The 13,905-nt window shown below is 34.5% G+C and overlaps 1 long non-coding RNA gene across 4 annotated transcripts in view; it reads right to left on the reverse strand.

Annotated features, from left to right (window-relative positions):
• LOC141485747 (uncharacterized) overlaps nucleotides 1–13,905 on the reverse strand; it is a 726,844-nt gene that overhangs the window by 219,674 nt on the left and 493,265 nt on the right. The window contains exon 3 of one of the 4 annotated variants that reach the window (XR_012467407.1): nucleotides 10,432–10,487. The exons of the other annotated variants lie outside the window; for them this stretch is intronic. This is a non-coding gene — a long non-coding RNA (uncharacterized lncRNA). The remainder of the gene's footprint in view (nucleotides 1–10,431; nucleotides 10,488–13,905) is intronic. 4 annotated transcript variants of the gene reach the window in all.

A 13,905-nucleotide genomic window follows, 5' to 3' on the forward strand; every position in this document is an offset into this window, starting at 1 on the left:
AAAAAATCTCACAAGAAAAAATTTAAAGGTGTCAAATCGCACGATATCGGTGACGCCGCCAGCCCGAAATCCACACCAAACAGTTGTTTTTTCGAGATGCATTGGACGCTATTGGATCTCATGTGGATTGTTTGTTCACGTACCCGTTCTTCAAGAAATGGGCCTCATCGCTGAAGATGATGCTCCAGAGACCATTCAGCGAACACACGTGAAGTTGTCTATGGTTGTTTACCTTCAGTCCCTGATTCGAATCGAATCGATTGTTTCGAATTCTCTTGCACACTATCACAGATAGCGGCGATATTTTCAGCAGATCTTGCGTTTCGTCGACGTACGGGTGTTGGTCGATCGTTTACTGAACCGGTGGACTTGAGTTCATCCACCACATGGCGAATATACTTTTTGGTGGCACGATTATGGCGACCGTAAGATAAGCGACGCGCGCGGTACGTTGCTCGAACAGAACACCCATTTTAATGAAACGATTTTGATATTTGTACGTGTTCTTGAATGATATATCCATCCATGGTGATTTGGCAAAACAAACTGAATAAATGAAAACTAATTTGACAGATGTAGCTTCAACAAGATGGTCGTTATCGAGTGTCAAAGTTCGGAAATCTCTGTCGGACGACCCTTATATATAAGTCCTTTAAAAGCCTAATTCAACCAACGATAGAAAAAAGAACACTATAGTGTTATTTTCTTTAAAATATTCACAGATGAAGAGCTAATCACTTCCTCGTGATGGCCGCTTTACTATAACATAATGAATAAACTTATAGATTAGGACAATATCTATCCTCAACTATGATTATTGCTGATGAAACAGCATATTATTCCAACCCTCTTCCACATGAATTAATTTCAAAGGACCCTTCATTTCCTAGTTGAAAGATTGTCAAACACATCTACATATTTCTTATTCAGTGACAGGGACGCACAAGAACCCAATAAAATTTCAAATTTATAGCTTCAGATAGACTCTAACACACATTTACGGGGTGATAAATACATTTTCAATAGCGATAACGTTTCCTATGACTTCAACAGTATAGGCGACTACGGTGTGAAGGAAAATTGTTGATAGCTGTGCGGGAAATTGGCTGTGGCTGTCCTGAATATGATATGGAAAGGTTGTTTCGAAAAGAAATCTGTGAATCTAATTTGATTCATGGAATATAGAGTTTCAGGTTATACTCAGCAGCTTACGGAAAAAAAATCAAACTGGTATAAAATGCATATCGGCTTACAGATTTGGGCAAAAACTCTACATTTGGTGGAGCGAAAACTGATAATTTTGTTGGATCCTTATTCGAAACTGAAAGTTAAGTTAAAATGTGATTATTTTTATCCATAATGAAATTATTTTCTTCAACTATTCCCTGGCCAACTGGCGAAATCAATTTATAGGAATTTCAAACAAATATAAGTGAAGTTTCATCGCCAAGCCAATATAGGTTTCGAAAAGTTGAATGATACAATTGAAGTATTTATCACAAAAATTTATTTAATTTTTGTTCAAGGATATTGTTCGAGCATTCGGTAACCTGTGTCATTTAAAGCTACACGAATCTATGGAACAGGTCGTTTTGAAATAAAAATTATAAAACTAATAGAAAACAATGTAAGCATGAATCGTAGTAGCTTCGAAACAATTTTGGAGTACAGTTTTGGAGCATGTATAATTTAATATATATATACTTTGATCATTTAAATATTAGATATTAGGCAGTTATTTTTGAATATATTGATGGCGAAACACAAGAAATGCTAATATAAAAGATACCCAATTTACACCTACAATTTACAAAAGTATATTGTTACAAAATAAACTTCTCAACTATCACAAACATAGAATACCTAAAAATAGTTATTTCTTTGATTTTGTTTGAATACAGTTTTTTATATTTATTTTACATGTTAAAAAATATTACTGGAGTTCAAACTGAGTTTGATCTTTCTCTTGAAGATGATCACTTGGTGATCGAAACAGTAATGTTCATTACTACACCAAAGGTTCTAAACAATGCATCACCAGTATTGTACCTGTTGTTCATTTTATATTATGTATACTCGCCTTTTCAATCCTTCATGTACGGGTTTGATTTTTATTTTAATAACTATTACTTATTCCAAAATGTTTGTACTTTCAAAATGTTCTTATTAATGTGTTTTCTTTTATTGAGTACTCTGTTATTCCCATATACATTTTTTTAACGTATTTCTTTTTTTGGTCTTCTTGTATTGAACTGAATACTTATTAGGTAGTTGAGTAATGTACTCTCATCTCGAAACAGGTGTTTGCTTACTTATCGAGTATGTATCATCGGTGTAAAAAAAATTACTGTATAAATGTTCTCATTATTGTGTTTGCTTTTTGTATTACACTGTCACTTCCATATATTATATTTTTTGAGTGTGATGCTTATTTTCGTAATGTTCTTGTATTGGACTGAATATTTTTTTCTTTCTATGTAGTTAATTACCTAAGATAATTTCAAATTGCTCACTTATCGAGTAGGTATCATTTATGCAAAAAAATTGTATTTTCTGTATACATTCTTTGTTTTCATTGATAATAGTATATTATGCAACAATCATGTAATGATGGTTATTAAGACACGAGCATTAACCGGGATACGATACGAGCCGAAGGCGAGTTTTGTATGGTATATGCCAGTGTATTAATAACCATTACATGAGAGTTGCATACGCTATTTTTTTTAAACCCTATAAATAATGAAAAACTATAAATATTATATTTGTATTGAACACATTTACAGTAATTAACTCATATTTAAAAAAAAACACAAACTTAATGGTATTATCATGGATATATGAAAACTATAAAGATTCTAATTATATTTATATTGAATATAACAACTGTAATCAATCTGATCTTTTAAAAATATTGGAGTCGATGGTATTCCTTCTATATCGCTGTTTTCAGACATTTTGATAATATAGGTAGGTAATATGAAAACTTATTTTTACAAATAAAGCAATTAGTTACTTAGGTTAGAATCTAGGACAAATAAAGGAACAGGATTCTTGATTGAAAAATTATGGGTTTCTATTGGTTGATAATCTGTATCGTTATGAAAAATCTATATCATAATGGATATCATTATGAAACGGATTATGGTCATATAAGTGTATTGTTAGAGTACGGGTGTAGAAAAATGATATTATTTTCATTATTATATAACCTTCGGCACAATTTTACAATTTGGTTTTGCTCCAACTTTCAGTTATTCAAGTTTTGTCTCATCGTTAAACTCTACAAATCATCCAAAGTGCGTAAAATGACTTTCAGGTATCGAACAGTTCATTGTTCAGTCGTTTGGCCGCCAAAAACATTTCTGATAAAGTATTGCCAAAACGACTGCATATTAGGACACACATTCAATATAGAGCCTGTAAACACGTCTTGAAACTACAAACCATACCAAACGGCTTGGCCGTTTCATAGGAATCGCAAAAATACTTTCACCTGCTTTTGGTCAGAAATTTGTTCGTAGATTCCGCTCCAATAGTTCATTGGGTGAAGAAACGACTGAGCCACATACTTTCAATATAAGGTATGGTTTGTAGAAATAGGGCATTCCTAAAAGCTCTAATCTAACGTAAATAGCTTGGATAACAATGGGTTCTGAACGTTTTCATAGTGCCAACAGAATGTACACGTCTTGCCAAAACTTAAAGTGTTCAATCACTCCTCAATCCCTAAAGATTGTACACTCTCAACATAAATTTTCCCTCCTTCAAAACGAGTACATTTTGAAAAACTATTGACGACAAGCAAATATTTTCATTGCATATATTTATAGATATATTGTAGTTGCATACACTTATCAAGTTATCAAATACAGAATTTGTAGCTTGTGATGCTACAGTACAGCTCATATTTTTTTGTGAACTTCAATTTTTTTTGGCCATTCTTACGGTTACTATCACTTCTTCCTTGTGGTACTTTGAACATCAATTTCTTGCGGGATTCCAAGTCTATTACTGATTTCAAAACATTCAAGATATTCAGTCAGAATAACTTGCTCCTATAGTGGATTAGATGGGGAGCTAGCCCATGACCTTTTCATATCTATTGTGATACTCTTTGGTTGTTAGAGCTCATCTAGCTCGATCTCTTTGATGAGACTCCCTAGCCTTGACACTGACCCCTTCATATAGCTCGCAACCTCTGGCTCCTCTTTCCCGCATCTTGCCATCGCTTTGCATTCACAGAGCACATGCAGTGCGGTTACTTCCTTTTCTTGACAGAACCTTTATTGGGTTTCTTCTGTCAGACCCATATTGCTCATATGTTTTTTGAGTCGGATATGCCTCGTTACTAGATCCACCACTATCCTTACAGCCTTACGATTTTGGTTCAGCAGGTCTTCCGTGAATCAGGGCGATGTTTTCTATATGAACTATTCTTCCGCCTGTCTCATGGATGTCTTTATACATGCTTTCGCTACCCCGCAGAAGGGTTCTAAGCTGATCATAGCCTTAGATGCGTCTCCACGGGCTAGAACAACGGCCTCCTCATTGCCCTTGTGAACCTCATGTCCGGGTGCCCAAGTTAGAGCGACCCTATTTTGGGTAATCAGCTCCTTAAGTGCGCTCAGACAGCTTTCCACCAGGCTTGAGAAGATTTGAAAAGAGCTAAGCGCTTCAATTGCCGCCTGGCTGTTGGAAAAAATTGCAATAGCTTTATTTGTGACCTCCTGTCTGTTTATTTCCCCTATACAGTGTTCGATGGCCGCTACCTCTGCCTGGAACACAGTCCTATAGTGGATACATTAAGCAAAAATGTAATTGAAATATTAGTATGACAAATTTTCAATGTCGATTCAATCTCGTTTTATTTGGACAGGAGAAGTCCTTGTTTCAGCAAAAGATTGAAATTTTTTTATTTTGAAATTGACCTCTCTCATTCATTTTGCCACATTTGCAATGATAAATATGTATCGTATTTTTAGGTGACCTCGTAAGTCCTTAGCTCATAAAAGTATCGACTTTTGAGAGTTGTTTTTCTTAGGCATGAGACAGCTGGTTAACGGAAAAAGATTTTTTTCTTGTAATCTTATTGTTTTTTTTTTCAATTCCTCAATACGACTGATTTAAAAAATTTCAGTATATTTGTATTTATAATTCACTGTTTGGAACCTTTGGTGCAGTAATGAATATTACTGGAGTTTATTCTTCCTCCTGAAGATGATCACTTGGTGATCGAAACACGTGTCGAGGTTTGGTGTTCGGATAAAACTTTAGTACTATTCAGTATATTTTGATAAAAGTTTTGATAACAGTTTTTCTGAAAGTGGAAAAGTGGTTCAATGACTAGAAGTTTTAATGAGCCAGATTACAGAATTGAATAATGACGAGACACAAATAACTTTATTATGCATTGATGAACAATATTATAGTATTGAACAATTCGAAGCTATAATTCAGTTGGAATCACTAATCATTAGCTAGTGAAATTCCATCAGAATATTCATTTTGTTTACATTCATTCAGAATTGAATTCATGTTATATTGCAACATGAATATGTTGTTAATTAACATATTTCATTCAATCTGTTGATGCCAGTCATGTTGGTTGATGTTTTGATTGTATTGAGCTAATGAAAAACTATTAGAATGATTCCGAATTCACGTTTCATATCACATCATTTGCAGACTTTCATATTATTTTAATTGAATGAATATCATGTATACTCCAATGATCGACTAACGAGTTGATTCATTCAGGTCATGAAAAAATATTTTCATTGTGTTTTCTTTTCAAAGGTTATATAAAGTGAGTTGAATGAAATTCTGTTTTTATATATAATTGAAAACTTATCCATTCTGAAAATAGGCCACTTAAACAAACCTTTTCTCAGACAAAATTTGATGAAGCAACATCATCATCATCAACATCACTCCAAGCCAAACACGAAAATAACACAAAAAATAAACAGCTATGAAAAAAACAATAACTTTAACGGGGTGTACAGCATACAATGCTCGGAGTGCAACAAATTCTATATCGGCCAAACCAAGAAAAAACTGATTCAAAAGTATAATGAGCACAAAAAGGCATATATAACTTATTAACATAAAAATCAAACCTCGCAATACACGCTCTACAAAACAAACATAATTTTCCCCCACCAGACTCATAAAACAAGTCAATAAAGGAAATCCTATGGACATCTGGGAAAACTTAAACATCCATAAATTTAAATGTCATGATTCGTTTATCGAGGAACAAATACAAATCAAAACACAACAAGACCTAAAATTCAATATACTATACAATACAATACATATTTCTAGAAACAGTGAATCTAGAAATATGTATTGATATTACCTGATGTAACCCAAATATAGGTAAATGTACCTGCAGTACCTGCACTAAGGCGTTCTAACCGCATAAAATAACAAAGAGGAAGATACAACGTTCAGTTTCAATAGAGTCAAGAAGATGATAATAGCACAGCCAGCTATCGAAAGCGCTCGCATATAATGAATAGAAGTTATAAAGCTTCAAATCCTTTTTGTGACATATGTTCATATTAAAATACTAAAAATAAAGGAAAATTAGTTGCATCATTTAAAAAATATATATATATATATATATATATATATATATATATATATATATATATATATATATATATATATATATATATATATTTATGTACATATATATGTAACTGACTGCAAAACGTGATGCGTTTTGACATCTGCAATAGTCTTGGGACGGGCTACTGTATTATGTCAAAATTAGATAAAATCAGTGGTCCCAAATTAGTTGAACTCGTATTTTGCGTTTTGATTTTATTAATACTTTCTCACAGTTAACACAACATAAAACGAAAGAAACCCAATTACGTGAATAAAAAAACGCTGCGGTGAAATATTTCATCAATACCTTTGGCTGTTTACTCGCCAACCTCTCTATTCACGAACATATTTCATATACGTCCAAAAAGATGAGGCGTTCGAAAGTTGTATTTGTGACCCATCCGAATATATTCCTCTCCTTATATTTATAGCATTCTGTTTACATAACATATTGACCCACTTCCATTTGGAAAGAAATTGGGAATTGAGAGATATTGGAATGGTACAGAAGCAAATATTGTGAAATAAATGAAAAATGCTTTGGAAACTTCACAAATTGAATTTATAGCTTCAACTGATGGCATATTTCTTTCAAAATACTATGTTTGAATTCGTCTCAGAGACAATGTGTTAGCTGGAATTATAATCCACTCAATCTTTTATCTTATAGAAACAGGAACAGATGAATAATTCTTACAGTTGAATTGTCAAAAGTTTAGTAATTCACAATTGAAAATTCTGAAACTAATATTCTTTGATAAAATTGAATACTTCAATATGTTCAGAGCTGTAACCTACTGATGTAGAAAGTGACATGAAAGCAACAAACTGATTTTGTACTATATCGAATATTCAAAAGTCGATCTGACCAAGGACATCCGTCGAAGATATTTGAAAATCAGAAAAGTTTCGAAAACCCACTTACACGGGACAGGATCTGTACCAGGATTCCAACCACCATTAATCGACTAAGAGAGGAATCATTATGATTTTACTAGATCGTGCTTTCGGGATCTGCAATACAAAAGGAACTAGGCATCATCAAAAATTACCTTCTAGGGAATGGTTACTCCTAAGTGATGTTGGAACAGGCTTCATTTATAAGACAAGGAACAGAAGCCGCCACAACCAGTACTTGTACTTCCCTATATCAGAGGATTGTCGGAAAGGATTAGAAGGACTGGGTCCAAGTATAACATCAGAACCTGCTTCAGATCTGGGAACACTATCCGTAGCAGTCTCACGAAAACCAGGCCACCAAACGCGGACTGCGATTCCAAGAATTGCATTTACCGGATACCCTGCGAGTACGGAGAATCATACATCGGTGAAACTAAGAGGTCATTGTAAGTTCGCATTACCGAGCACAAAAAACACACACAGCGAGGAAAAACCAGCAAATCCGGGATAGCAGAGCATGTTTGGACTCATCAACATAACATCAAATGGTCTCAAGCTGAAATCATCCACAATGAGGAACACTTGTTCAGGAGACATTCAAAGAAGCCGCATATATGTTGTCCAACAATGCATTTAGCCAAGCTAGCGTAGAGATACGTAACATATGGAAACCTCTAATCATGCGGAATACGACCAACTCCCGCTAAACGGTCAGCTCCCGCAAAAACCAATGAAGCGGACAGAGGGAAGAGGGGACAGGTGAAAGCAGTCTAGTTACTTATACATAGTCAGATCTCGAAGGAATAAGTCCAGCTATCACACGAAGACAATTGTGGATACTAACAATCGAAACGTCGTGAAGTAACTTGGTTTGGAATCTTTTAATTTTCATTTCTTTTTAATAATTTTTCAGCTCCCGTTAATAGTTCATTTTTTTGTCTTTTTTTTTGGTTGTTGCTTGCATGTTATTTCATTGTAATTTCAGTTTTTTGCTCAATAAAATTCTTTTTTTCAGCTAATCTTTTTATTTTTTTACAGATTCTTTCAGGGATTTCAAATCAATGTATATGATATTAGACAATGAAAGTCCAAACTGATGAAATGAACAAAATTATCATATATAAGAAGTTACTCATGAACAGACCATTTTTCATTGAGACAAATATATTGAATTTTCGGTGGCATCATCAGGAGATGACTCAAACTCATTTGAGATACACCCACCAAATCTTTCCTAACCGCATAATATTCCGTACAAATTTCTCTACAAAACAATCTTTCAATCCCGACTTGTGCGAGACGAAAACCACGAAAACGACTCAATCCTTAGCGTCGCCTATTTGTGATATTCTCGTGCGAAAATCATAGTAATGCGGGAAACGTGCTTCAGCCGTCTGGCACGAATAGTAGAACATGATTTGGCACTCAGGCCTTGTATCCTGTATCTGCCGTGTGGCGACAAGTAATTAAAACTTTGTCATATCTGTCGGTGCGTATGTAGAGTAGAAGAGGATTTAGCACGTCTGCCGCTTTGAGGCTAGCTGGACAATCATCGGATTGGCTCAATTCCAATCACACATACAGGTCGTGCAAGTTACTATTTGAAAGAAAGAGCGAAAGATGTCTGCCACTATTGAGTCATACCAAAAAAACTCATTCTAGAAAAATGGAACCAAGATAAGATGTAGAACCATAACAATTACTTACATCATCGCTAGTTTTATATATCGATAAACAAAATATTTTTTTTTAATTATTGTAATACTATTGGAACTCCTCAAGAAGGAATTTTGGAGCCGGTACTTTTTCTTTCATACGTGAACAATTTGCCAAAACATTTCCAAAATCATCTATTTATGTTCACCAACGACAGTAGCATGTAACTATAGCTGGGATGCGGAAACAACTAGAAGACAAGTTGTTTGATGTTGTCCAAACTCACTTTCGCAAAAGGGTAACTAGAAATCGACTCACTAAAAATTTTATGAATGATGTGAAGTTTCCATTTGAGTAATGGGATCACCAAACGTTGTCTTGAATTTTTAATATCACTGACGAACACCTGAAAGACTTGATATGAGTGCAGCTAGAACTTCTCTTTCAAAAACTTGTTGAGACAGATTTTTTCAACAATTGGTTTGAGAATATATATCCTTCATTTATGACAATAGCTCATTTACATGCATTTGTAAGTAAAGCCACTAAATATTTATACTGAAATGTCCAAGTCGATATGCAGAGAAAATACAGATACATTTCTTCAGGAATATGAAAACTCAACCTGATGAGCTATAAGTTTATTGAATATACAAACAATTGCTTGATTATTGATTGATTGATCGGTCGGTAGCCAAGCGGTTCGGCGTGTGTGCTTTGTTCACTCACTCGAATTGACTACCGTGTTGGTCGGTGGTTCAAGCCTTAGTCTGAACGATCGATCTTCAGTTGCTACCGTCCAACCCGTGTTAGGAATCACACGTTAAAAGGTAAGACCTCGTTAATCCTTAGCTCGCACAAGTTTCGACTTCTGAGGGTTGTCGTTCGTAGGGGTGCGACAGCTGGTTAACGGAAAAACAGATTTTAAACAGATTTTTTTAAACAGATCTCCACAAACTTTATTTGAGACATATATCATGACATGTGTCACTAACACAGTAGTTATCTGGTACCTGTGGTATATAAATATTAGCATAAGAAGCAACTTGTAGTATTCAAATCACTGTTGAAGAAGCTACTGTGTTAGCGAAACATGTCATGATATATTTCTCAAATAAAAGTTGTGGAGATCAAATCGTAAGGTGTAGTTTATGAAATTACTATGGATTTTCAAGTAATGCCCGAATCAATCAGAAAAAAAAAATATGAAAGGAGATAGGAGCCTGGAAAATATACAGATCTCAAAGTAGTCACATTAACGATGTGAACTAATTTCATGATTAAAGCGTCTTCTCCAAAACATGTCTCACCTGAAAAAAAAAAGAAGAAGGTTAGTAATATCAGGTTGAGATGAATTTGGTTGGCATAAAAATTTGTAGCTGAGAAAATACGTTTTTCTAATGTTTATACATGAAGTGACATTTTTTAAAGTTGCTGTGTAAAACACATTACAGAAATTCATTTTGTGTGGCGATCGTTGGGAAAAATTGAGCTTTTCCTGAGAAGCAAAAATGATTTCTTTTTTTTTTTTAAGGACATCCTCTGCAAATCATTGAGCAATTTGTATGAAATCGTAGTAGATGAAATGATTCTTTGAAACTGGTTTTTCAATTATTCTGATGAAGAATTTATCGCTTTGGTATTATCAATTTTGATTCATCGTCACATTAGGCAAAGGCGATATCGATGAAGGCGGAAAATGTGGGGTTACACAAAAAGAAAGGAGTTCGGTGAATTTTCTCATTTGTGGCATGATCTTCAAATCGATAATGACTACCACTTTTTTTATTTTCGAATGAAAAAAGACACATTTCAATACAATTATTGTAACTATATACACACTAGATCGCAATCAGAACAGGATCGGATCGCAATTCGCCTTAAGTCGGCAAAAACTGACGAACGATGTGGGCCAAATGAACGCGGTACCATACCGATCCATGTCTTTGGATAGTTCGTGCGTAATTTATTACGCACGCAATTGATTTCTTTCCAAAAATTTGTATTTATTCAAAACTCAACTGAGTTATTCAACTATTCTGTAGATTACGCACTGTCTGGTATGAGTTTTCATACTTTGTGAACTGAATTGGGGGTTTCCCGTTTGTAAATCAATGGATAAATCTCTTACTATCATAATACGCAAGGCAAATGCATCAAAGTCGTCATTAGCAGACAAGAAGATTGAAATATGGTGTTAAAACGGTCCGTATCTTTCATATCAAAATACTGCAGCAAACCTCCGTCAGACAAAAATCTCCAGAATATAATAAATCTCCACTTGTCCTCATAATTTTCCTAAACGACCCCAAATCTAACAAAAACCGATACACTCAATCTCACAAAAAGTCGATGTCAAATAGATCTGCGTTTCGATAGCAACCTGCAGAATCACTTTACGTCGAAGATATCCATTTCTTTCTTTTATAAAAGTTATAAACCCCCGAAATCCCATCTACACAAGCTGTATAGACAGCAGCAGTTCAAAGGAGATACAAGAAAAGGGTATACGCGTATAATCCAGCCTGACCGGGCGTGATTTTTTTTCCAAGGGCGTAGAGCTATCCGTCTTTCTTGACATTCCATTCATTACTGAGATCAGTCAACGGTTTTCTGGTTTTCTCGTGGTCACTGGATGATTGAGCGTTAATGATTTGTGACAAATTATTCAGCTGTGATTGCTTTTGGGTCGCAACTTTTCTTTTATATAACTATATAAAAACACAAGCTTTCACATCCAGGCTCATGATTGAAACAAATATATCAATCAATGTGTACTTATCAGTGGATCAATTATTCAACAGAAAAAAATATACATAAGCCACACCTGAATAATGTATCGTGTTTCATTTTACATTATAGTATGGAATTTTTTGGTAAATTCCAACTTCAAACTCGAAATTTCTGAAATTCCGACTTTGAACTGGGAATTTTATTAAATGCATATTCAAATTCTGATTGTTCACAACTATTATAAGATTTTTTTTCTTCAGCATTTCAATGATGAACGAATCTCATTTCTGTGTGAATGCTATTTTCAAGGTTTTTTGACCGTGTTCTACAGATTTTTTTGCTGGAAGTTTCGTCTACTACTGTGGTAAATATTATCAAAGGCGATAAGGTGAAAGTCAGACTACTAGAGTTGTTTTCAATGCAGAAACTAGATTTCAATAATGTTCATAGCCTCTTTCTTTCTATCGGAATCATCCCTGTGTTTCTAAATTTCTATTGCCTTTCTATATATATATATATATATATATATATATATTCTTGGATAATAATTTTGCATTTCATCGAATATTTGTGTATCTTCGCATGAGATAATGTGAAAGACTTATTCGAGAAGAAAGGTCGAGGATTCTAAGGCGCGCGAAACTACCTAAGGCCAACACAACACAACGGGAACGAAAGGCGCTGAAATAACTCAGTTCTGATTGGAACCTCTTTATATTACCTGCTAACAAAGGAAGTGCCCCCGTCGTGATGAACTCCAAAGATTATAATGAGAAAATTGCCGTCTTACTCGATCCAGGGACATAAAAAATTCAGTCGGGATCCGACCTCCGAGATTTTTAGAGAAACGAATCATTCAATCCGTTAGTAAAGTGTTGGAGAAAACACGAAGAAGATCCTACAAAATACAGAAGCCCTTTCGCTACGTCTGAAAAATTCATAAAGACAATTTGCTACCAAGACCTATCGTGAATTCGATAGGTTCATCAACTTATGAGTTTGCCAAATACTTGACAACCCAACTGCAGCAGCTCATAGAAAAAACAGAGTCGTTTATTAAAGACTCGAGAAGAGTCTTTAAGAGTCTAAAAGATCAGATATATGAAGTTAGGTCCTTGAGACATACTAGTGAGCTTCGTCGTTTTCTACTTTTACACGATTGTTCTTTTTACACGATGGTTCCGATCGAAGAAACGATACGGCTAATTGAAAAAGTATCTCTAGGAGATTCAACTGCTCTCTTCACTCATTATTTATCATCAACTCATTTCTAGTGGGATGGTGTTTTTTACCAACAATCGAATGGTACCGTAATGGACAGTCCATTGAGTCTGCTAGTGACAAAATATTCCACGAACAATTTTGAACAACAGTCCTTAGAGCAAGCGGCCCGGAAACCATATTGTTGCCTGTGTTATGTTGTTGACTGTTAGTGGTATGACAAGATGGTAAAACTCCTATTCACAAAGGAACAAGAACTATAGCCTTTTTTCACGCTTTATATTAGCTTCACCTGCATGTATGTATGTTTGTTTGTCACTCTCCTTTTCATTTTCTATCTGTATTTGACAGAATTATCGACATTATGGCTTGATCTTTTCGCGGGCAGATGGTGTGGTACGTAACCTCCTTGATATAATTCGAACTCACTTTACATGTATTTTTTCATTTAAAAAAAGTATTTTTTTATTAAAACGCGCGCCTGCTGCCTTATTCGTAGCCCTACTTTACGCGCCTGCTGCCTTGGGCTTGGTAGTTGATTTTCAGGCTCCCTCTCCGGAATCGGAAAATATCAATGGTCATTTTTCTAAACAATATACGGCTGATTGATGACAAAGTTTAGATAAAATAAATATAGTTTGAAAAGACTAAAAACACGCTTTTATAGTATACGAAACTAAAAAATGAGAAATAAATATAGTTTGAAAAACTGAAAAACACGCTTTTAAAGAACATCGAACTGAAAAGTTAAATTTTTTTTTTTAAATAAGCTTA

This window comes from Leptinotarsa decemlineata, unplaced genomic scaffold, assembly GCF_025532065.1.
Source record: "Leptinotarsa decemlineata unplaced genomic scaffold, Ldec_3_MD MMD2_tig00026330_RagTag_RagTag, whole genome shotgun sequence".
NCBI classification, from domain to species: Eukaryota; Metazoa; Arthropoda; class Insecta; order Coleoptera; family Chrysomelidae; genus Leptinotarsa; species Leptinotarsa decemlineata.